Raw genomic sequence first — 25,642 nt, forward strand, 5'->3', positions numbered from 1 at the left:
TTGATTAGCATTTGATTGGAAATCCTTTTGGACCCACGAAACCATGTGACATGTTTCCTCAAATAGAAAGAGACAGTTCTTAGTGGTGAGAGATGCTACCATTCAATTATCCTATATTGGTTTGTAGACATTTTTTAAAACCTTATTTTTTGAATAGACAACAGGCATATATCATAAAAATTTAAACCAAAGAACAGTGTCTCTTAACTTCCTCTTCAACTTAACAGAGATATGGATCCTTTCTAGATATCCTTCCAGAGGTAATCATGCACAGGACAGGCTTGCAAATTATTTTTATGCTTATTATGTGTTTGGCTTTCCTAATCTCAACTGTGTTCAGTCTGTCTGATGGATTGCAGTTCTCCCAGGATCACCAGAGTTCCAGGGTCAGGGAAGGAATCTTTTGCTTAGAAAACAGTGCTCTTAGGAAAGTCCCTTGAATTTTTGGAGCTTCAGTCCCTGCCCTTGTAAAGCAGAAATGGTAATTCTTTCCATGGGCACTTCATATGGCTTTTGTGAAAGATTAGTGGATTAATGGGTGCAAAAATATTTTAAGCAGCAAACATCTGTTTAAGTGTGGTTTGAGGAAAAGGTATCGGTAGTTGAGAAGTCAGGAAAAATTCTTGGACACTTGGTATGTTTGATGAAACAGTGATAAGCTCATGGATGCATAAACAAAAAGCAGAAGGACATAATTTATTTGTGGACTCAAGATCAGACTTCTCTGAGATTATATCCAGGAGTGCAGGAATCAGCAAATGTTCTGTAAAGGAATCAGGTCATATAAAGTTTGGGCTTTTAGACTACAAAGTGTTGGTTGCCCCTGCTCACTCTTATCACAGCGTGAAAGGTGCCGCAGATAATAAGCAAACAAATGAGTGGAGCCCTGTCCCAATAGTTCCAATAAGACTTTATTTATGGGCACTGATATTTGAATTGCATCTAATTTTCACTTATCAAAAATAGTATTTTTTCGATTATTATTCTACTATTTAAAAGAGTAAAAACCACTTTCAATTTCACCCTGTACAAAAAGGGACTTCTCTATGTTACCAACCACTAATTTAGAACTGATTTGTATAAAGGAAAATAAACTTTTGCCAACCGAATTTTTAATTTATTTTCTCAAGTTTTTAACCTGTCCTGTGCAAGGCTAACCTGACTGTGTGGAGGTAGGCAGGCTGCATTGCACACTGGTCCTCACTTTTCCTTCTGAAGAACAAACAAGAGAGGTAACCTTTCATGATTTCTTGCTTTCCTTTGCTCACATTTTGTGGTTTAACCTCTATTTATTGAGGTCTGTGCTCACTTATGTGAGAGATATAAAATACATTTCTGAAAGTCATTCTGCTCACAAACTTTTGGCTTCTGATATTTTATTTTATATTTTTTAGTTAAAAGTTGCGTTGTGTTATTGAGGATCGATCCCAGGGCCTTACTTATAGCCAGCCAAGTGCTCTACCACTGAGCTGCAGCTCCAGTCCTTTTTATTGGTTTGAATTTAGAGACAAGATCTTGCTAAGTAGCCCAGGTTAGTCTTGAACTTCCAATCCTCCTTTCCCAGCCTTCTGAGTAACTGAAATTCCTGGCATGCACCACTACATCAGTCTAGGTTTTTTAGTTTAAAAAGAAATTTTATTGCATATAATTAATATATACAGCATGATGTTGTGGGATACATGTAAAATGTAAAATAATTACTATATAGTGAAGCAAATTAACATATCCATCATCTCACAGTTACCTCCTTTTTATTGTTTTAAGAGCAGCTAAAGTCTGCTTATTCAGCAAGAATCCCATATACAGCCTACTTTTATCAACCATACTCCTCCTATTGGGCATGAGGTCTCTAGACTTGTTCTTCTACATGTTTGTGACTTTGTAACCTTTGACTTATATTCCTACATATAGTCCATCCATTCATCCATGCTTGGTAATCACTCTTTGTCTCTGATATATTTTTTTAAAGATTCCATTTATAAGTGAAATCACATAGTTTTTTGCCTGCCTGGTCTGGCTTATTTTGTTTAGCATAATGTCCTCCAGGTTCATCCAGGTTGTGGCAAATGGCAAAATCTTTTTAAAGGTTGATAATATTCCATTGTATGTGTATATATATGATACCAGTTTATCTGTACTTTCATCAGATGAAAAGCACTTCGGTTGTTTCTGTATCTTGGCTCTTGTTAAAATGCTGTAATGAACATGGGAATATGGATTTCCTTACATGTGGTGATTTATTTTCTTTGGGGATATGCCAGAAGAGGGATTGCTGGGTCATATGGTATTTCTATTTTCAACTTCTTTAGGAACCATCATACTGTTTTCCATAATGGCTGCACCCATCTTACATTCCCACTACCAGTGTACAGGTGCTTCCTTTTCTCTAGGCCCTTGCCAACATTTAAGATTTCTGGATTTTGATATTAGCCATCTTTATGAGTGCAAGGTGAAATCTCATTGTGATTTTGATTTGCATTTCCCTGATCATTAATGATGTTGAGCACTTTTTCATATACTTTTTGGCCACTTACATGACTTCTTTGGAGAAATGTTGATCAAATTCTTTGGCCATTTTTAAATTGGATTGTTTTTCTATGACTGGGTTGTTTGAACTCTTTATAATTTTTTATATTAACTTTTTACCAGTGTATTGGTTGCACATACTTTTTCCTCAATCTATAGGTTGCCATTTAATTCTGCTAATTGTTTCCTTTGCTATGCAGAAGTTTAAATGTACTGATGACCAGAGGTTGAGTTCTGCATCTTGATGGGTTAGGGTTTCCTTGGTTCTCAACTTTCTCGGTATTGAATTAGGTATGTTTAATGTGCATTAATTTTTCAGTGCCTCCTGGGTATCACCTGGGACACAGCCATGATCGTTACACTGCCCGGTGAATCTAAAAACATTTTATTTTACTGGGATTTTTCCTCCAATACTCCCACAAATGTGGGCTGTAGCTCATACAAATTAGCACATCTATAAAACAGGGAACCAATACCTAACCTGTAAGCATGTGGTAAAACTTAATTATTTAATGCTTCTAAAGAACTTCCAGATCTGTGAATAAAATGTATTATTCAATTGCTAAGAGCTATTATTGTTTATTTTTCCCAGTAGGTACTTTGTTATTAGGATATAATGGCAGTAATTTTGAAACAAGCTGCCTTTGAGTTTGTTTGCAGTGCATGAAGCTATAGGTCACATTTTAATGAACCCGCTCCTTCCTCCCACCTCCAGAGTAGTTAGTTACACAGATACTGCCTCCTTCTGTTGGACTTTGGTACCATTTATTAGTGTTTAATAGTGATGTTGCCATAAGTATAAAAAAAGAATAAGATAAATTTTTTTCAGCTAATATAAAGTGATTTAGTAATGTTTATGATATTAGTGATATTAAAACAATGTATAATAGGAGGGAAAAGTAAGCTGTATTCAATAATTTACTAATAATTGTAATTGACTTTTTATGTTAGTCAACATTGTAGTTTAGATAAGATCTAGTGGAGACACAACGTAAGTCCCACTTCCATGATATACAAATGAGCCCAGAAGGGTGTATGCTTTTTAGATGTCATGCCACCTGATGCCTACGTGCAAAAAATGTGAAAGCCAGCAGCACATTGTCATAGACAGTATACTGGGCTGGATATGAGCCACCTCTCTAGAAACTCAGCTCTTCCCCTTCTTATCATGTTTGTTCTCTGAGTCTCAGGTTCCCAATCAGATTACATTGTATTATTGATTTTCAATCTATGCTCCCTAGAATTTAATGCTTAGGACAAATGCTTCTGGGTTTCTACCAAGAGCTAAGTATATTGCAGTAAATATGGAAAGTTTTATGCTCAAGGACCCCATTTATTATATCTTCCTCATGTATTTTAAGGTTCCTTTCAAATTTGCATCTAAAGATTTTTATTACTTTAGGAGAAATATTCCACTCTCTTATCAAAAGATTGTTTCCAGCTCTGTGATCATGTGTCTCAAATTAAGGTAAACACACACACACACAACCATTATCTTTAAAGATTCCAGTTGTAGGTCCTGAGACAAGTTTAATTCTTGAGCTTATGGACTAAAGAAGCTCTGTTAAATAAATAAAACATCCAATAAATAAATAAATAGCATTTGGAAGGCACACACTCTGAAACTGCTGCTGGAATACTTGGCAAATTATTTGCCATAAATTTTCTCAGCCTCTTACTCCCTACTAAGTATTTCATGTAGCCAAATTTTTACTGCTGAGGTCTTGGGAATCATGTAGTCATGCATGTGTGGCTCAACTAGGAAAGAGCCTGCTTAAATGCCGAGCATCCTGGGGACTGACTTAAGGCACGGAGCAGAATGGAGCTCAACATTTGTGTTCTATTAGCACTTCCCATTTTGCAAAGCAGTGGCTTTTGAAATGCTAGTTGCAATGTCTACTTCTCTTCCCCCTATGGAAATCTCATGGTTCTGACCCACAGAAATCATTTTGAAAGCACGTTAAAAGCTAGGCTTGCATCTTTGAGTTGCTACACAGATAAAATGGTAGGCATGTGGGGACCATAAATGCTAACTGTCAGTTTAACCATGCTATTTAAACAAAATATTTTAAAAGAATATTTCTTAGAAATGTATTTTGAATCGTGTTGATATGATAATAATTTATCTTGGGTCCTCTGCTTTGAAAAAATAACACCATCCTTAATACTTTGTGTGACACATGAAGCTGTCTTTCGGAAAGCCAGGCATTTCAGGGTGTGCAGCAGTCATACCATTTGGAAAGATGAATTCACAGACAGTGTGACAGGGCCATGTCTATCTCCGCTGCTATCAGTAGGCCTTAAATTTTCGGTTGTTGCTACAATACAGAGAATCTTTGGCCTGACATTTTCTATCACACAGTGCCTACAGCAGGCTCTGCACATCCAGAAGATCTTAGGCAGTGGGATGAAGGGAAAATCCTGCCACTGAGGAGTCCAGCCTCTATTCCCTGGTATGCCACTGACCAGTTTGTGAACTTGGGCAAGTGCTGTCCCATGTACGTATCTCAGTGTCCTCATTTGTGAAATGTTTATGGATATGTTTAATGTTTGTCTTACTCTAAAACCCCTCCCATCAGGCACAGAGCAAATTTAAGTAGTTTGGTTTAATCTGTATTATTTAATACCCCAAATGACAACTTTTATGAATGTTTACCTTGCGTTTGACACTGGGCTAAAAGTTTTACTTGCATTAACTCGTTAAACTTTACCATGGCTTCCTGAGGATATTGTCACCATTTTAACAGAGGACATAAATGAGACTCCAAGCAGGGAGGTATACCCTCAAAATGGCATGGTTAGCAAGTGACAGAGGAGAAATTTAAACCCAGAAAATCTGACTCCAGAACTCACAAGGCAATGTCAATGCCTCAGTGCATCCAGATGTTCAGGGCACCATGCAAAGAATTGTCAGATGCTACAAAGACAAATATGACAGAGCTTTTGGCCTCCAGGAGCTCACGGTTGTATTTATACTGAAAGGAACTGTAAGTGACAGCAGTAAGAGAATGCCAGGCAGTCTGAACATTGGAGGCCAGGGGAGAGGTGCAGAGCATAGCTATTATGGGAGTCCTGAGAAGAGGGCAGTAGGAACTTGGCACCACTGAAGTGTCATTAAAAAACCAGCCAGAAGCATTGTCAGCATTCAGCAAGATTTCCATTGCCTTATCCAAAGAAAAAGAGCAGGAGAGAGAAGCTATAAAAAGAAGAATAAAGGAAACATCTATTTATCTGCTGTGTTCCCAGTTATCCATTGCTTGATTGAGCTGGAAGTCTATGGCAATCAGGTCAAAGGTGGTTTTGTGCTGGCCAATCATTCTTTGGCTCCCTCCCACCTTGCTAATCAGTAACATTCTGCATTGTTCTGCACCTCTCTCTGTCCTCCCTAACACCTGGCCACCCTGAATACATTCTAGTTTCTGTTACTGCTTTTAATTAGGGTTTTTCAAGTGTAGAATTTTAGAATAGGGCTCTCCAATAACATCCTTGTTATTCTGCTGGGTGCCTGAGTCATCAGGCAAATTCCCCTGAGGTCTCCTCTGCTGACTGGTATGGCTAAGTCACCTCATGGCAGAGAAGTACTCAACATTCAGAGTGGGCCAATAATTATGACTCTTTCCCCATTTCCACGCCAATTCTGTCACACCCACATGTACCCACACTAGTTTACAGGAGACCAGCCAATATCATATCTATCATGACTTATGAAAGAGAGAAGAAATAAAGAATTGATATGTCATCTCAAAAGGGATCTATGAATATTTGTTAAGGGTTGACTTGAAATATGATGAAATGTTTATGTTTTATCTTGATTTCTGAAATATTTGCAGTGCTGTTCAAGAGAACTTTTTCTACCATGGTGGAAATGTTCTGAGGACACTAACATAGTAGCCACTGGCCACTTGTGGTGTTCAAACATGTGAAAGCATGAATATGCCATTTATCTTCCAGATCCAAGCCTCAGTCTTAGAATATTTATCAAAGTTACATTATATCTCAGTGTTCCAAGGAGCTACCATCAATTGACCTTGAATTTGTCTAGAAGGGGAAGACTGTTTGCCATCTTTGAGGTTCCAGGGTCAAAATGTATAGTGCACTCTGATATAGACATCTCCAGTTAAGACCCATGATAAGATGATCTTTAAGGCCTTCGCATGAATTTGCGTAGTTCCATCCATTAAAAGAGTGGCATCCTATCCACACTTCTTTACAGAAGTTCTGAAGAGAATCCATCTGTGTAGCACTAAGTGATGCTAAAAGGATGGTCCTCTACTTCCAGTAATCTCCCTCCCCACCACGTGGTAAAAAGGACAGAAATTTTAAAATGTGCAACAAGGATTTTAAAGTTCAATTTACTGACTTAAACAATACCCTTTTGTTTCTGATTTATTATGTTCTCAGCCTTAGCCCACATATAAAGGTGTTAAAGTCCATGTGTTAAGGTCAAGAAACATTAGGTGCTGGTATACTCAGAGGACTCAATGCCAAGTTATTAAGGCTTATAAAGTGACATACCAAAATCAACAGGGCTTTACTGCTTATAGTCAAATAAAATGGGATTGCTGTATGATATGTATATCATCAATGTTAGCATGATGTTCCCAAACACAGCTAGGCTTGTCCCATAGAAAGAGCTCTAAGTCTGGAGGTACTTGAAAAGAAGTTTAAACATTCTAAATACAGAAATAGAGACCCAGTTATCTGGACAGCTCCTGAACTCATGTTATGCCACTGACTTTAAACTGATGAGAATATCTTTCAATGATTTTTTTGACCATAGTATTAGATCATAATATTTTTAAAATGATTCTCATTCCTTATTAATTATGAGCTTATTCTTAAAATCAGTTATTCTTTCTAAAGTCTCATAATTCTTTTCTTCTTAAATATATTAATTAGTTGATATATTGAAATAATTAATTTCAACTAATTTAAACATACAAAGCCATTTATTCATTTATTAGTGAGTCATTACAATCTTCTTGGTACAAAGTTTACCACAAATCTGAGAGATGGTAAGGTATGAGTCTTCTTCTCTAAGAATTTGATTTCTACTTTTAGAACTAGGGGTGTGTGTGTGTGTGTGTGTAAGAAAGTACACATGCATGCCTATGCCTATGTGTGCATGTATGAATACAAGCACATGTATTATGCATGTAGGTATGCTTGTCCCTTAATATGCATGGAGGATTGGTTCCAGGATCCTTGTTGATACCCAAAGCCTTGGATACTGAAGTACCTTATATAAAATGGCATAATGTTTGCATATAATCTACCATATAGCCTTCTATTTATTTTACATAGTTTTTAGGTTACTTAGAATACCTAACACAATCCAAATGTCATGCAATTAGTTGTTATACCATACTGTTTAGAGAATAATAACAAGAAAAAAACTATACATGTTTAGTATAGACTCATAATTTTCAAGTATTTTTCCATTTGCAGTTTGTTGAATCCACAAATGCAGAATCTGTGAATATGAAAAGCTTATTGTATGTGCAAACATATATATGTACACACATGTGTTTATAGAAAAGAAGAAATAGAAGGAAAGGAAAGAGCAGAGAGAGGAAGGGGAAAAGAAAGAAGGGGGAGAGATGGAAAAAGGAAGAATAAACTATGACAAAAATTAAATTTTGGTTGGTACCATCTTTAAATGAAAAATTGGTGCTATGGAAATTAAGGGATGGGACATTTGAATCTGCCCTGGACCTTTACTGATGAATTTGAACTTAAATTTTGAGCATGCAAATATGGACTGAGGGGAAAGACATTTCCAGAGGGGGAAAAACAAGAATATAAAGTTTTATTAGCATAGAAGAACATGGGAACTTATGTAATCCATCTTGCCGGAACATGAAAGTGCATAAAGGATGTTGGGATGCTGGAGAGGTTACTGAAAATGATGGTCAGGGGCGCAACTCAAGTATTGTGGGTGTGATGAACACCCTGAGCTTTCTGCCGGAGCTGAAGGCAACTATTAGAGTTTCCTCGTGGCACTGCCAACCACTTAATTTTGTGTTAATTAATGTAATTTAGAACAAGAGGCTCTTTCCCAAGGTGATGTAGAGTGACTCCAACCCTATAGCAGTACATCCAGACTCTGTGACCTGGGAGGCATAACCTAATGGAAAAACTACCTTATTTGGACTGGGCTGGATCAACCTTAGTCTGAGTCTTAGCTGCACAACCTGTGAACTCTGTGGATCTTTGAAAATTGCTTAGCCCTTCTGTAGTGGTGAGTAGTGTCCCCACAGAATCCATTCAGAACCAAAAAGTGACCTCATTTAGAAATAGGGTGTTAAGGCAAGGTTCTGCTTGCCAGGTGTGGGCCCTGGATGCAATGACTCACATGCCTATAAGATGACAAAGGACACACAGAGGAAAGCACCATGTGAAAGTGAAGGCAGAGATTGGGGTGATGTGTCTATAAACCAAAGAACCCCAAGGACTGCCAGGAACCAGTAAGAGAGGGCACGGTACAGTTTCCCTTGGAGCCTCTGGGAGAAACCAACCCTGCCAACACCTCAGGACCTGATATTTGGTTTCCATAATTGTAAAATATTTTAAAATTTCTGTGGTTTCAAGGTACCCTTTTGTGGTATTTCTTATGGTAGCCCGAGGAAACTGATATGCCTTCCAACCTTAATTTCCTTCATGGTAAATGGGAATGATGATTTTTACCTCTGAGAGTTGGGTAAGAATGAAATGAACCAGAATTAAACTAAGAAAAGATTGGTCAATTATGAAGTGCTCTACAAATATTTGCAAATTTAAATGTCAATTTTCTAGGATTGTGAGGTCTATCTAATAGTTGCTGAGCATTAACTATGTATCAGCCAAAGCATTAGGCACTTCTTGCCTGTGATCTCACAGCTGAATCAATAATATTTTATTTGCCTAATCTCATGTCATTTTGTCTTCTTGGCATTTGAAACTTAATGGCAACAAAGTTTCACAGGTCTGGAAAGAAGAGCAAGTGCTTTGGCCAAAATGAAATGGTTAAAGCATTCCTACTTTCCAGCAGTTTTTCATTGTTTGCAATCTTTTCTTTCTCCCTGCAGATAAGCAAAAGTGGCTATGCTATGATTTAATAAGCAAAATGCATACATCAAGTTAAAATAAATCTCTGAGTGGTACTCTGCTTTTCAATTGCTACTCACTTATTCCTAGGAAAATCACAATCCTCCCTGCTCAAACTGGATTAGATGGAGAAGGGAGCTCTTTGTACCATGCAGTAAGTGTAATCTGGAGTCCCAGGAGAAAGTGTATGTGTAAAGTTACTTGGCTTAGTTCATTTTCAGGTGATTTGGTAAATACTGGTTAATTTGTTCATATTGCTCTCCTGAGAGAACTGTGAGTTGTATTCCTTTGCAATACAAAACCTGATATGTGAGTTTACTTATATATCAAATGAGTAAAAGGAACAGGTGCTGCTACTGGAGCTGGACTCCCACTACTTTAGGATTCCACTCACTGCTTACTCCCCATACCAAGGTGGGGAGACCCAGGCACTCCCATGCCTCTGACCATCCTTCAAATAACCAAAGGATTTTTCTAGACTGGAGTTTTATTATTCATTGGAGGACTTGCTATCTCCAAGTCTCCCAGTTTCTATTCCATGGCCTTATATCTACAAATTCAATGATAAATATGTGTTATTCTGCCTTCTTCCTTCCATGTGCTATATCCACTGGGGGACAGAGGTAGTGAAAGCACAGTGTGAAGTGGCATGCATTTTTTCAGAGTTCAAGTTCAGCTAAACAAGGCCACTTGCTTTTAGGAGGATGCAGTGGAAGTGGGTTCACTAACACATTTTGTTGCTAGACTTGCTAGAAGCTGTGTAAATGATCCATGTCTCAATGAGATAAATGGATGATGTTAGCAAGATTTACTGTTATCATTAGGTAGTTGCTGTGGAAATCTGAGAGTGACCTGGGGGTTGAAGTAACATTATGTCCTAATAGTTGGGACAACCATGGTGATGAATTCTCTGGGGTAGATCAGTCTCAAACATCTGGACCATAGCATCTGAATAGTAGGAGTGAGTCGTCCTGAGGCTTAAGGATGGAATAATTCTCTATGAAAGGGAGATCGAAAAACAAATTATGGCCAACAAATGAATGGGGAACATTAGACTGTGAGGTGTGTTAACAGAAACTGATCTCTGAGAACAGAGGTGGGAAGAATGGGGGGCTCTCAGGAGAGGACAGAGATGAGGACAGGGTATTAACAAGAAGGGCCAAACCCTAGGAACTCCAGAATGCAGGATTGGAACCATTTGAGTAAATTGGATCAGAATACAAAACTTGGGGATGAAACAAGAACTGAAAATGAGTCTGTGTTATCAAACTAAGCCCTAACCTCAGCTGTAAGTATACATACTTTTCTTTAAAAACATATTTTTTTCTATGGAAACATATTTTTGCTCTATGTAGGTGCCATGGGCTGGCACCAAGTTGATAGTAAACAACTACTCAGGGTGCTTATTAAAAAGTCATGTTCCTGGGTTCTGTCCTCTAAGATTATGCTTCAGATCGTCATGGTTGGGTACCAGAAATCTGTTCTTCTGACAGGCATTCCGTGTCATTCTAAAGTAGAAATCTAGATAGACCATATTAGATTAGAGACTCTGAGGTCTTTTTATTATTTTCTCTCTCCATCATTTTCCATTGTACCTTTTTTATATTCATGAGCAGGGATAATGTCAAAGACCTAATAAAGAAGTTTATTGGCACACTATTTCCAATGAATACTTGAAGTTAGGGAGCCAAATGATTCAGGAAAGCTAGTTTTATCACCTCCTCAGCTCCAAGAGTAGCATAAACCACACAAGTCTAATGTAGAATGGGCTTTCATGCATGCTCTGAGCCCATTTTTGAAGATGTGGAAATTTGGCTTTCTTGAGATCTCTAGTGTGTTTTTCTGTTTACATGAGGCTTTTTAAAAGTCTAATTAGTAACACCTACCCAGCATTTTTAATTTTTTTAAAGAAAAAGAAGTTTCATAAACATATATAGGATGAGATCATTGTGGTGATAAGGTGATTTCTATTGCCCTGCAGGGTAAAAGGAAGAGTTCCTTGGAGTTCTTAGATGAAGTAAATTGATCTGCTATGTACAGGTTGGGGACATGATATATTCTTGATCCCACATGCTATCTAGTTCTCCAGAAAGTTAATTTCCTATTCAGCAAGCAAATTGATTCTTTATATGCAATTTAAAAACTCTCCCTAAATTCTAAATGATCATAATCAGACATAGAAATCTGTACCTATGTTCTTTAAAATTAAAATTAAAAGGATTACTATGAATTTTTCAATTTGTAGAAACTATGTTGCAGGGAAGGAAATAACTTGCTCAAAACCATACATCAACTTAGTGGCAGGACAATCACAACCTATGATTCTTATGGGCATTCAGTGGCCCATAAAAATAATAAAATATCTTCCACTCTTGTCTTATTCAGGGCTTTCCAGAGAAACAGATCCAGTAGGGTGTGTGTGTCTGTGTGTTTATGTGAAGATATTTATTATTATGACTTGAAACATATGATGAAAGAGGTTGACAAGCCCCAGGGTTTGCATTCAGCAAACTGAAGACTCAGGAGAGCTGATGGAATAGTTTCCATTCAAGTCCCTGACTTGGGAACCAGGAGAGCCAATCAACCATGTAGAACTAGTCCAAATGCTAGCAGGCTTGAGATGCAGGAAGAGCTGGTGTTTCAGTGTGAGTCTGAGGAAAGGAAACCCATGTGCTCTCCCAGCTTGTAGGATGTCAGGTAGGAGGAGATTCCTTTTACTTGTTCTATTCTGGTCTTTCATTCCTGGATGAGGCCTATGTCCCTTATGAAGGACAACCTATTTCATTCAGTTTCCTAAGTCAAAGATTAATCTCTCCCAGAAATGCTTTCTCAGACACCCAGAAAAATATCTGGATGAACATCTGGGCACCTTGTGATTCAATCAAGTTGGCACAAAAAAATTAATCACCACAACACCTACCAGAATAACCAAAATAAAATATCATAACAACACAAAATATAGGCAAGCATGTCAGAAAACATAGCTCACTCATTCATTTCTGGTAAGAATGAAAAATAGTACAGCTGCTCTGGAAAACAGTTTGACAGTTTTTATAGAACTAAACATTAAATTACACAGCACTGCAATTGTACTCTAGAATTTTATTTCAGAGAAATGTAACTCAAACACAAAAGCCTATATCGTGATGTTCTTAGCAGCTTGATCTATCGTACCCCCAAAATAGAAATACCTAGATGTCATTCAGCAGGTGAAGGGTTTAGCAAACAAAGAGAGCTATAGCCACACCATGAAATACTACTCAGTGATAAAAAAGAACAAGCCATTAATACATGCAACAACTTGGATGGATGTCCAGGAGTTTGTTCTGAATGAGAAAAGCCAATGCCAAAAAGTTGCATACTCTGTGATTCTGTTTCTATAGCACTTTTTAAATGAAAACAGTCATTCAGAAATAGAGAACAAATTACTGGTTTCCAGGAATTAGAGATGGGTTGGTGAAGGAAATGAGAGGGGAGTGGAACTGTAAAAGGAGAGCCTGAGGATCCTTGTGGAGATGACACTGTTCAGTATTTCAGTTGTGATTTCCACATGAACCTCTACGTGATAAAATTTGCCAGACTAAGTACATACCCACAACCCCATACACACATGTGCATGCCATATAAGTCAAACTAGGGAGATGGGTGGATTATATAAATGTCAATATCTTGACTGTGATATTTTTATGGTTTAAAAATTATAAATATTAAAAGTTATTTTGAAATTGGACAACATGTATATGGGATCTCTGTGTATTATTTCTTACAACTTTATGTAAATCCATTCAAGTAAAAAGAAGAAAGTCCCACTAATAAGTTTAAAAAACAGTGTTTTTCTTATGTCAAATTGGATAAAAGAATGTTTTTATACCACTATCCAATATGGGGTGAGGATACAGTAAAAGAGACACTTTTGTACAGTACTACTGGGAGTTGCTCTACTGTTGAAAATAATTGCTATACTATCAAAAATAATTTAATATATTCAAATATTTTACCTTATTATTTCAGGTAAAATTTGTCCTAAGAAAATAATTAGATGTATGAATAAAATTTATATGTCTTTAATATAGTATATACTATGGTGCAGCATTATGATAACAGTGAAACAAATTGAGAATCATAGTCCTTGAAATAGGAGTCCCCTGTGTTTCTCCTTTGCTAGAAAAGCAATAAACCTTCTTCTATTTTTTTAATCAAAAACCATGTGTTTGTTATTGGATTGGCACTGGGGACAAGGACCAAACTTTTGGCAATAAACTTGGCACTCCAGATGGGACCTTAGGGCAATCCCTGCTCCAGCTTTCTTGGGCAGGCCTGGCTCTCTAAGGAACCCTACCTCCATGCTGAGGATGCAGGTGAACTTGTTAAGAGCCAACTGCAGGAGAGTTAAGAGACAGGTTGCTCCATCATGGTCCACTTTGAGAAAAAGGAAACAACTCAGGAAAGATGTGACAACTTTGGCCATTTGCACTATCCCTGCCCTATGTATACATTGTCCAGTCACCTGCCATCTGCCGCTGTGGACCTCTGGATTGTTCTGATGCTGAATGCCCTTAACTGTCCATGCCCTACCTGATAGGGAACAAGGACTTTGGGTTACTTCTCCCAACTTCACCCCCTTAGAGCAGGAAGCAGTTTGGAGATGTCATCACCCATTTTTCCTTAGAAATGAAATGTAGAAATTGACAGTGGGGAAATGTATCAGTTGTCTACTTTATGCTTTGAATATAACCCATGCTGCCCTGCAACTGCAAATAAAAAAAAGTGAAAGAAAAAATATCCCTCATAATGAGTATTTTTGCATACTTCATTAAAATTGTATTTTCCCAAAAATATTTATTAATTGGACAGATGCTCATGTGGTAATGTTAAATACAAAATATAACTTGTTATTTATTATATCACAAACTATATATCAATATACCTATCTTATTTCTATACTTAGTAACTGTTTTAGTCAGCTTTTTGCTGTTATGACCAAATGACCTGACAAGAACAATTTGGGAAGAGGAAAAGTTTATTTGACAGTCACAGTTTCAGAGGTCTCAGGCCATAGAGAGCTAGCTCCATTGCCCTGGCTGGAGGTGAGGCAGAACATCATGGTGGAAGCTGATAGAGGAAAACAGCTCAGGACATGGCACCAGAAAGCAGACAGCTCCATTCTCCAGAGACAAAATATAAACCTAAAGGCATGGCCCCAGTGACCCACCTCCTTCATCCACACCTTACCTGCCTACAGTTACCAGTCAGTTAATCCCTATCAGGGGATTAATGCACTGATAAGGTTAAAGCTCTCATAACTCAATCATTTCACCTCTGAAATTTCCTGTATTGTCTCACACATGAGCTTTTGGGGGACACCATATATCTTAACCATAACAGTAACTATGAGTTTGGGTAAATTACTAACCTCTCTTTAGACCTCTTCTCTATACAGTGGGAATATAATAGAAACATTCATCCTTTTTTATTTTAATTAAATGATTAAAGGTCTTTTGAGTATATAGATTTTTAAAACTGATATTAAATAGTAGTTGTCTTTGGGTAGTAGTAAGACTACCACATTACAGTCTTCTGTAATTTGAAAATCTTCCATAATTAGCATTAGCATATGATTCTTTGTGTTTAAAAAATAATTGTTAAACACACATAGAACATTTAAACTTACACTTCCTCTAATCAGGACTAATTTCTATTGATACTTAGTTCACATACAGAATGCCTGAAACTAGTCCATTTATGAGGGAGAAGGACTTAACAAATTCTACCCAATTGAAATTTTCCTTAGAGATTTGTTTGGATAGAGAGGGAATCTTTAAACTGAGCATTTAACTATGTCCATGTGTAGGCATTATAGTTAAGAAATATGATTTGATCTTGAAGAACAGGAACAAAGTGTTGAAAAATATTTACTGATCATTTTGGCAGTAGATAATTAATTAACTTCCTGGAAAATTAATCACTGATGAGACCATTAATAAATAACATATGCTAATTATTTCTAAGAGATTGATATGACATATTGGTGATTAGAATTGAGAACTCAAAGCATTAATAGGGTCAGATTATGAAGCATTTACTCATTGACTTACCCTTGGTGAACTTTTAATTTGCTTTTAAAATGGCCCCATTTAGCAACCATCAGCAAAGTCTGTAGATTTGATTCACCACAGCATGTCCAAGGAAAAGAAAATATTGGGAAACAAGAAGTTATAGCATGCAAATCAACAGGAACAATCTCTTCTATGCAATCGGATTTATCTAAGTTTATACAGCAAGCTATGATTATATCTATCTTTATTCCCAAACCCAAGATCTTATGATAAAATGCAACTTATGGCATTAGGTTTCTAAAGTTTAAAAATGTAATATTTAGTCATTGTTTTGCTTGTTATTCATTCTCATTCTTTTTGTTTATGCTGTGTTCCCTTTTTAATATGTTTTGGGCTTTTTTTTGTTTTATTTTTAGTATTTTTATAATCTGAGCATTTCTTGGGATAATCTAGATACTTAGTCACAAAACACTTGCAAAATAGGACTTTTTAAATGTGTTTTCTAGAAATAGAGATTATTTCTTTTCCATATTCACTCAGATTCTAGAATCTGTATTTCTCTCTGCAAACCATTAGTGCTCACTTGTAATGTTGCTTATCAACTTTAAAAAAGATAGTCATACACGTATGATTACATGAATGGTATGAATCTACATCATGTACAAGCATAGAAATGAAATGATATACCCCATTTGTGTACAACGAATCAAAATGCAGTCTGTAAAAAATTAAAAAATAATTTAAAAAAGAATAAATACAAAAGCAAAAAATAAAAAATGATATTCAAAGAGTCTGAACTCACTAGGTTCTCATTGTTATTTTAATACAGAAAAGTTATCATTTCAAACAAGAGAAGATTCAAATTGTTCTCAAAACTATGGAAGTGTGCTTCAGTCTTACAACAAGGAAAAAAGCAAATTCAAAATTAATCATTTAATATACCATTTTTAAATTCTCAGAATTTCAAAGACAGGAAAGTTTTATAACACTTCTGACTGGGCTGTGAGGGAATCACGCACTCACACATACCTGGTGTGGGAATTGACATGATCTTTATCAAAGTCAACTTGGCCCTATCTGTCCAAATTACAGATACACATATTTTGATCCTTTGATCCAGAAATTTCACTTCTAGGAATTTATCCCAGATACACTTGAATGTGTGAAATAAAAATACATAAATCCATTCATTATAGTGTCATCTCTAATTGCAAAAGATTGAACGCAATCTAATCACTAGATACATAAATGATAGTACCTCTAAAAGTTGAAATCTGTGTATCTGAAACATTGAGAACTTTCAATGTGCTATATGTGATATTCTTTAAGCTATAATGTTAAGTAGACAAAGCAAGGTACACAACTGTGACAGTAGTTTGCAACCTACTTGCCGTTTACTTATCCTTGCATAAAACATCTCTGAAAGGCTTTCTTAAAACATGATAAAATGGCTGTTCAATGGATGGGCACTGTCAGCAGAAGGCAGGAGTACATGAAACTTTTAAACCATTGTAGTTTCTGTGCCTTTTAAATTTTAAACTATGAGAATATATTACCTAATCAGAAAATATAGTAACTTTATATATAATAAATTTATACATATATAACACATAACAGATTGAAATGCTTAAAACTAGCTTTCTTCTTGTTCATTTTCCTTCAATCTCCTCCTTATACAAATGACAGCATACAATTATTTTAAAGTAATGATAATAAAAATGAATGATAGTATATAATTATTTTAAAATAATGACCAGAAATGTTTTTAAAATGTAAAGAGAATTGTACACTACAAAATTGAAATCAGTTTGTTGTTTTTATTAACATCATTTTATTAGCATCATTTATAACATAAATATTATAAATGAACATCTAAATATGTGAAGACTATCTCTCTCTTTCTCTTCCTCCTCCTTTTCCCCCTTTCTAGCTTTTCTGTAGCACTGGCTGAAATAGGGAGAATTTTAAAAATATATTCACCAAAATATGGTGATCATTGTGAAGGATGAACCGCTTTTGTGCATATACCAGCTTTATTTTTGTAAGAATTGCATTAGTTCTTAAGATAGTTTCCTTTGGGAATTTTTTTTAAGAAGAGAGATAGTTTTATATTTGCCAAGGGGATATGTTTTACATTTGCCACTGAATATATATATGCATATATATTCTCCTTGATAATACACACACACACACACACACACACACACACACACATTAGCTCATTTAACAAATTTTTGCTATTGACATTGGGGAAGATAGGAAAAAAAGAGTTTAAGCCACTTGGCCTACAACTATCATCTCAGCCTGGCTCAAGATTGCAAGCATTTTCACATTTAATTAACCTTTTGTCTAATACTGTGATAACCCAATCTTAAAATTGATTATACACTCTTGAATATGTTTTTGGAGGCTCCCTAAAATAACTCATTTTCAGAAATGCAGTGTTGGCAACCAGTCATGACAGCTTCTCAACCTCCCGTCCATGGACATCAAAGAAGGGCCCAGATCCCCATGTGTCTTGAAAACCCCCAAGAGCTACCAGTAGTGGGGAGAGATAAAGTTGGTGGAGTTATTGGACCTCCCTGAGAGCTGGCTACTTTCTCTGCAGCCTCTCATCCTAGTGCAGAGACTGTGAGGCATGACTCATTTGTGTTCTTTGCACCTAAGGAGACAAGCACTGTACTCTGGGCAAACATGGGAAAGAACATAAAGGAGGTGTGGCTTCTTTCATTCATGAGTCATGCACGCTCTTTCTCTGAAATACCAACACATCTGGATAAAAGCAGAATGCAAAACAAAGTAGACACCAGTCACTTTTGCCCAAAACAAAAGCACAACGACAATTTTTAGAGCACAATGATTAGAGGAATTTTGAGGAAAATAAGTTGACCTTGTAGCATCACACCCAAATCAGTATTCATAGCACTTTCTGCTTGTATTCAGATACAAAGATTCAAGTCATAACTTTAGCAAACATTTTCATTTCCTTGACCAGGAATCAGATCCACCACTGTTAGAAAAAACTTTTTTTTTTTTTGGTTCATTTAAATTGTTTCTTTTCTTTTGGTTCATTTAAATTGTTTCTTTTCTTTTGTCTCATCAGATACAAAGGTGATATCTCCCTCTGCTTTTGTGGCAATTTAGTACTTATTTCACTTCTACCTGGTTATCATTAGTTATCCAGTCTCCCCTTCTCTCTTGAATGTAAATAAACTGAGGACAAGCACTGTGTATTTCTCTCCTCATCCAATGTTGCTGCTAGTGGGAAGCTGGCACATAGTTGTTTAATGCTCATTTGAACTGAATTATGAGTGACACTTTGATTATTTGGATGCAAATAGAAGAGAAAGGCAGGGAAGGATAAACTAGGTATGAAATATGAATTGGTTGTCTTTCTAATATATTAAGTTCTAGCTGCAGGTGTCATAACCCAGAGAGATTGTTTGGTTTCCCTGAAAGACTTATTCACCTGCCAGCCTCTTAGGTTGATGTGGCAGGTCACCCTAAGAAAACAGTGAGGCCCTGACATCTTCAACTTCAGAGTGTGTGCATGTGAGTGTGTGTGTGTGTGTGTGTGTGTGCGTGCATGCGTGTGTGTGCGTGTGTGGTGTATCCCTCATCTGCTGCAAAAGAGTGACAACCAGTTTATTTTTGAGAATATAAATATATACAATATATATATGCTTTTTACACATATACACATATGCTTTTCCATTATCATAATTGATTTTCGAAGCAGCTGGATATATTTTCTCTAGTTACTAATAAAGTTGTTAAATGATTTGCCTAAGTTATGAAGGTACAAAACCAAGACTGGGAATTATTACTCCCAAGAAAGGGGGAGAATGTCATTTTCTAATTGTCGGGGGAATCTTCTTTAACTTGCACATATATCCTTTCCTCCTCTCATCCCAGTCAGTGATTCCATGAGAGATGTTGCTTCCCTTGGGTGTCTCAGAGTAGACTAAGGATTACAAACCTCTGGCCCACTGATTGAGTTTCTAGTTTTATGCTTTCTGCCCAGGGCATTTTCTACCAATGACTCACCTGTTGTCTCATCTCATAGGCAATAATCATTCTAAAGAATGACTCCAGATGAGACCGAAAGGAGCACTCTGCTCGGTGACTCAGTTCCAGCCTGCCTCTGCCTCTCCTTGTATTGCTCCACAGCCTTTCTGTCTCTTGGTTACTGCATTTTGCTTGGTGCTCTTGGGCTGAAGGAGGGCATGCTGTGTGAAATGATTACATCTACGTGCCAGTTGGCACAGAGAAGCCATGCTGTGTGTATTTATTTGTGCCCATGCCACTTGACAACAGAAAGATTTAGTATTTGGCTTGCATTTTTAAAAGAATTGGAATGGAGGCCATTTCCTCACTGGGCTACATACTAACCACTGTGAAGATCTAGTTTCTAGTTCTGACTAGCTGCAACTTTCTTCACATTAAATCTGGCATTACTTGATTTCTCTGCACAAGATAAATATTAGGGGTAGGTACCCATCCCTCTTATTGCCTCAAAGAGAATTTGCATGCATATCATTTCTATTATTGGCAGTGGAGAGAAGTGCCAAGTGTCTTTCCAGATGTCTGGAGGTCCCTTCTAGTTCTGAGAGCAATTCCTACCACTGGAAGCAGGAGGTTTTGTGTACATATGCCCGTGTGTGTGTGTGTGTGTGTGTGTGTGTGTGTGTGTGTGTGTGTGTGTTTCTTTTTTGGTTTGTATTTGTTATTTGTCTAAAATCTTCTCTACTTATTTGATGTTATCCTGCTACTTTCCTAAAGTTGAGACACAATTTTCTCATCTATAAGAATATATACTTTGTGAAAGACACTCTGCTCTAAGAATTCTGTACATTATTTCTAATGTTTAAAATGGTTTTGCAGTGGGAAGGAGTTACTCCCTATATATGGTGGGAAAAGAAGAAATCAATAATTTCTCTAAGACCACAGCATCAGACTTGAATTCCAACCCCATTCTTACCAAGTTTCAAAGCCCATACTTTCTTTTCGCATGTAATATTACATAACTGAACTAAACAGGAACTTAGTTTTCCAAAAGGTAAAGTTCAATTCAGTTTCATACAGTATTTCTTACCCAACCTACTATCTTTGTGGGAAAACTATGCATGTAAAGAAATTCCTATATAACAGAAAGAAAAAAATTTCTTCCTTTCAGGACAAACTTTTTCTCTACAAAAATTAACTACCTAAAATGCAAGCATAAAGCATGAGGGAAACATACACATATCATTTTGAGGGTGAGTGAAAACAAAAGCGATTGTTGGAATTAAAGTCAACAATGAATTGCTTAAAAGTTTAAGGAGGAGAGAATATTTGAAATTTCAAGTTGTGTATGACCTTATTATCATAGCTTGACTGACCAGAAATATAAAATTAGTATGTTAGCATCAGATGTTGCAGGGAGTCCAGCCCCAGCTTTACAGATGGCACCTGAGAGAGTAGGAGATTTAGTACCCATATTGGTGTGATAAGAGCTGGGCCTCCTGATCTGGAGTCCTGATCCTTTCTGTGGGCTGCCATGATATGCTTTGGTAGTAGAGCAGACACCCCAGCTCTTTTGGCTTGCCTCAAAGTGAACCCAGAGCCCAATGCAACGATATGGGGCTCAAAGCTGGGTACATGGCTCTGGGGAAAATTCTGAGAACAAACAGGCCTTATAAATTAAATGCAAGAATGGGGTTTATAAGGTTCTTAGCAAATGATACACCTAGAATGGACAGAGTCCATTAGAATTCAAAATGTCAGAGCTAAACGATGTGGATTCTCTGATTAGCAGCTTGTCAGGCATGAAGCTTGGACAGCAGGTTAGCAGCTGGCTCAGGCAGAATGACATTTTTCCTACTGTATGGTTTTCATGCAGAGCACACACCAAGCAAATGATTCTCAGCAGGGAAGGATGCAGATTATTTCTTGTGTATCACAACCATTGAGGTGCATGAAGTATTGATCCTGGAAGCCTTTTTTGGCAAACTCACAAAGTTTGCAAGGAATGTTTATAAGGAAGAAGAATATGGACTTTTTTTTTTTTTTTTTTTTTTTTGACTTACTGAAACCTTTAAATATTTGTGGCTTTGAGTGTATGTGTGTGTAAGTAAATGACCTCATTGAACTGAGTCATGAGCATAATTTTTTTCTGAATTAAAGCAAGAATATATTTTCATATCTCCTTTAACTAGGGATGGGGACAAGGGGGGGGGGGTGCAAAAAAAGGAGTGACAGGAAGCACATGCCAGAGTGAATGCATGCATATCAAGGGATCAGAATAAAAGTCCATTAAGCTCTTCTCACTCAGTGACCACAAATGACCATATGATATCTATGTCTGAAACAATCAATAGGCTTTTCAATAGATATTTTTGTCCTTGGAATCTATCTAGATACCTCTCCCCAAGAACTAGGAAGAAGCCCTCGCCTACTTAGCTCAAGGGCAGGTTACCCTGTGATACTACACTCTATCCCTCTGCTCTTTTTAAAAATTTACTCAGCTGGAGGTGGTTTTCCAATTTGGAACATGACAAATGAAATCTTAGCTCTAATATTCCTAATTCCTTTTTCAAAGCAGTAATAATTTATGATCCAGTAAGTTTGGGGAGGTGTAAATTCTCTCAAATTTCTCACATTATAGGCAAAACAAACAGCAAAATTAAGGGACTTGTCATAGGGAATGTCAGAACTTGTATGCTAAACTCTCATGCCTGGGTGGGAGGAAGAGGTAATTGTTCCCAAATTGTACCATGCCCAAGTTGCCAATGAAACCTCTGAGGTAGATAAAGACCTTGACTTTGACAGCAAATGCCTCAAAGATGTCAGCTAGAAGTTCTCAGAGGAAACTGGGCAAGAGTGACCTGTGGGGGGACCCACGAGTACTTCTTTAGCCTGCACCTGCATCTCCCTGGTATGCACACGGGCCAAGCCCACCTTTCTCAGTTCCTGCCTGCCTGCTCACCTCTCTCTGCCTTGTATGCACTCTTTTCTATCTTTGGACAAGCCTACTCCTTCTTTGAGGCCCAGCTCAACTACTCTGTGTCTCTTTGTAGGAGGAGGGAAGAGTACTTTTCTCCTTCATCTGTGATTTGAGCATATTTGTAGCCCTATTTTAGATTGTTATCATGTTACATTATTATCTGTAACCCCTATCAGACTGTAAAGGTCTTATGTCTGCATCCCCAGTTCCCTACAAGTGTTTGACACTCTGTAGGGACTTGGTAAATGCTTGCTAATTTGAGGACAATTCTTGAAACTGTTCTCAGCCAAAGAGCAAGTAATCTTACTTTTTTTTGGACTGTGAGAATCAAGCTTTGATCTATGAAGGCAGAAGCAGCATTTATAATTGGACAGGGTTATTACTTTTCTCTTTTTCATCTGTGAATCTGATCTAAAAGACTTAGCAGCTTCTAATGAGACAGAAACTAAGATTTTGAAGTCTTCAATTTCTGGGCCAGAGGGATAGAGAGAATATTTTTGGCTCTAGTTCTGGGGAAGAGAATATTCAAATTTATCATAAACATGCTGCCGTACTTACACATTAACAAACTCTTCTCATCTCGTTTCCCATAGTCCTTCAGTTTATGTCTCTCCCTCCCCTCTCTTTTTCTTTTACTTTCCCCTAAAAATAATCATTGATTTTCAGAAATCTATCCATTTATTACCTTCCCTTAGATCACATGCCATTTATCTGTCAAAAATTGGATGGAGTTGAATCTAAGGTCCTCAATCCACACCGAGTCTGGAGATCACCACTGGCTTGGAATCCAGTTTTCTGGCACCATGTCTGCTTAACTTCACTCACCTTAGAATATTTTTAGTTCCTTAACATGAGCTCTTAAACAATGCACTCTTTTTGCTTTAGTGATTCCATTGTAGGATCATAAAAGGAGAGAATAAGCAAGGATCTCAGCCATTATTCCATGAGTCCTATTCAATTCCAATGGTAAGAGGTTACTTCGTTCAGTTTGGACCCCTCTGCTGAAAGCAATGTGTTGTTTTCCAAGTTAGAACATTTCATTGTTAGTTGACTTTGATTCTTCTTTGCTATCTGGGTCTATGGATGGAGTCATATAACTCTAATTCATTGTCCTTTCCCATATACACGTTTTTAAAATACTTATAATGACTACAGTACTCCCCTTGTATCTGGAATTTCTGTCTGTGGGTGGAGGGTAACTCCAGAGTGCCCATAAACCACCAGCTTATGGACTAGCGTCTAGTATGCACCCACTTCTTCCTCTCCCACTCTGCCTTCTCCTTGTTGGTTTCTTCTTATGGCAAAATCTCTCCTAGAATGTTGCCACCTGTTTTCTGGACTAGCACTATCAAAACTATTTGAGAACTCATGTGAAAATTGGGCTCTTGGTCCCACCTCAGACCTCTGAATCAGGTCAGCCTTTTAACTAGATCCTCAGGTGAGTAGTACTCATAGTTAGGTTGAAGGGGCATTGAACTGTGTAGATAGTGCCTATGGTCATCCAATACTGCTGGATGGTTCCCAATTCAGAAAGGCTGGGTTGAGGTAAGTTCTGTGCAAAGTGGGAGAATGACTTCTTCAACTTCATGACTCACTTTGTCACCTAAATGAAATTCTATGCAACCATTTCCCAAACAATTCTTCCCTTATGGAACCTTTCATAAAACTGCTTCTTGCATTCCCCACTCTCCCCCAGATCCCTTTTCCTGACGCAGCTCAAAGAAGTTATCTTCACCAACATGGTCTTATAATAACTATTTCAAGCCTCTTAGCAGGCTCCTAATATCCCCTTTCTCCTTCAGAAATAAAAATGCTCTCTAGAAATCAGTTTATGCCAGTAGACCCTTATGCCTTGTCAGTTAACAACAACTCTCTCTGTCTCTCTCTCTCTGTCTCTCTCTCTCTGTCTCTCTCTCTCTCTCTCTCTCTCTCTCTCTCTCTCTCTCTCTCTCTCTCTCTCTCTCTCTCTCTCTCACACACACACACACACACACACACAGGCATCTTGGATTTAACTGGATCATGCCATATTTACTTTTATCTAAATGACATATATCTTCCAAAAACTTCTCCATGTTCTAATTTTTGTCCTCTAGAGCCATGAGAACTATACTTTTAATCTCTCTTACATATAATTGCTTTTAGGTATTTGAAGAACATCTTTATGTCCCTGTCTTCCACACCTTATTTCTCTCACATTTTCTTATGTTTGGTTGTTTGGAGTTTTTTTTTAAGCTGTTTTCCTCAGATTCTCACTTAGCACTCCAAGAATGGATGATAAAATTGATCACAAAATAAATCAATGAGCATAAGTAAGAGAGAGGTAGAGGAAGACGGGGAGCAACAACAGAAAACACTCTCATCCTGAAGTGTATCCAATGCACCAGCAGACTGCCACCAGCAGCCACACTGGAAGACCGTCCTGTTTCTTTACTACCTATCATGTGACAAGGAGATAAGCTACCTGTATTCTCTTCCACAAAATATTTCACTTTTTTCCCTGCCAGTTATTTTTTGTTGTTGTCGTTGAGGGGTGGTAGATACCGGGGATTGAACTCAGGAGCACTTAACCACTGAGCCACATCCTCAGCCCTATTTTGTATTTTATTTAGAGACAGGATCTCACTGAGTTGCTTAAGTGCCTTGCTGTTGCTGAGAATGGCTTTGAACTTGTGATCCTCCTGCCTCAGCCTCCTGAGTGGCAGGGATTATAAGCATGAGCCAACTTCCCTGTCAGTTTTTTTTATATTCTAGATTTGAGTTTCTTCAGAGCTCATTCTAGGAATTCTTTAAGCAATAAAACTCAGGGAGTCTATGCCTCAGAGACTGTGTTCAAGGCCATTCAAGTTATTGAATAATAGAAACAATAGACTTACAGATCATCATAAATCTGATGTGAGGGATGGTGTGATGGCTGTAGCTCTTACAGCTGATGAGGTACAAATCTAAGTAAGCACTAAACCATCATGTGGGAGGTTACCCTAATGGT

At 37.3% G+C, this 25,642-nt stretch overlaps 1 protein-coding gene across 1 annotated transcript in view; it reads left to right on the forward strand.

Moving 5' to 3' along the window:
* Positions 1–25,642, forward strand: part of FGF12 (fibroblast growth factor 12) — a 526,942-nt gene that overhangs the window by 71,315 nt on the left and 429,985 nt on the right. The window lies entirely within an intron of this gene.

The sequence above is a fragment of the Sciurus vulgaris genome, assembly GCF_902686455.1.
Source record: "Sciurus vulgaris genome assembly, chromosome: 10".
Lineage (NCBI taxonomy): Eukaryota > Metazoa > Chordata > Mammalia > Rodentia > Sciuridae > Sciurus > Sciurus vulgaris.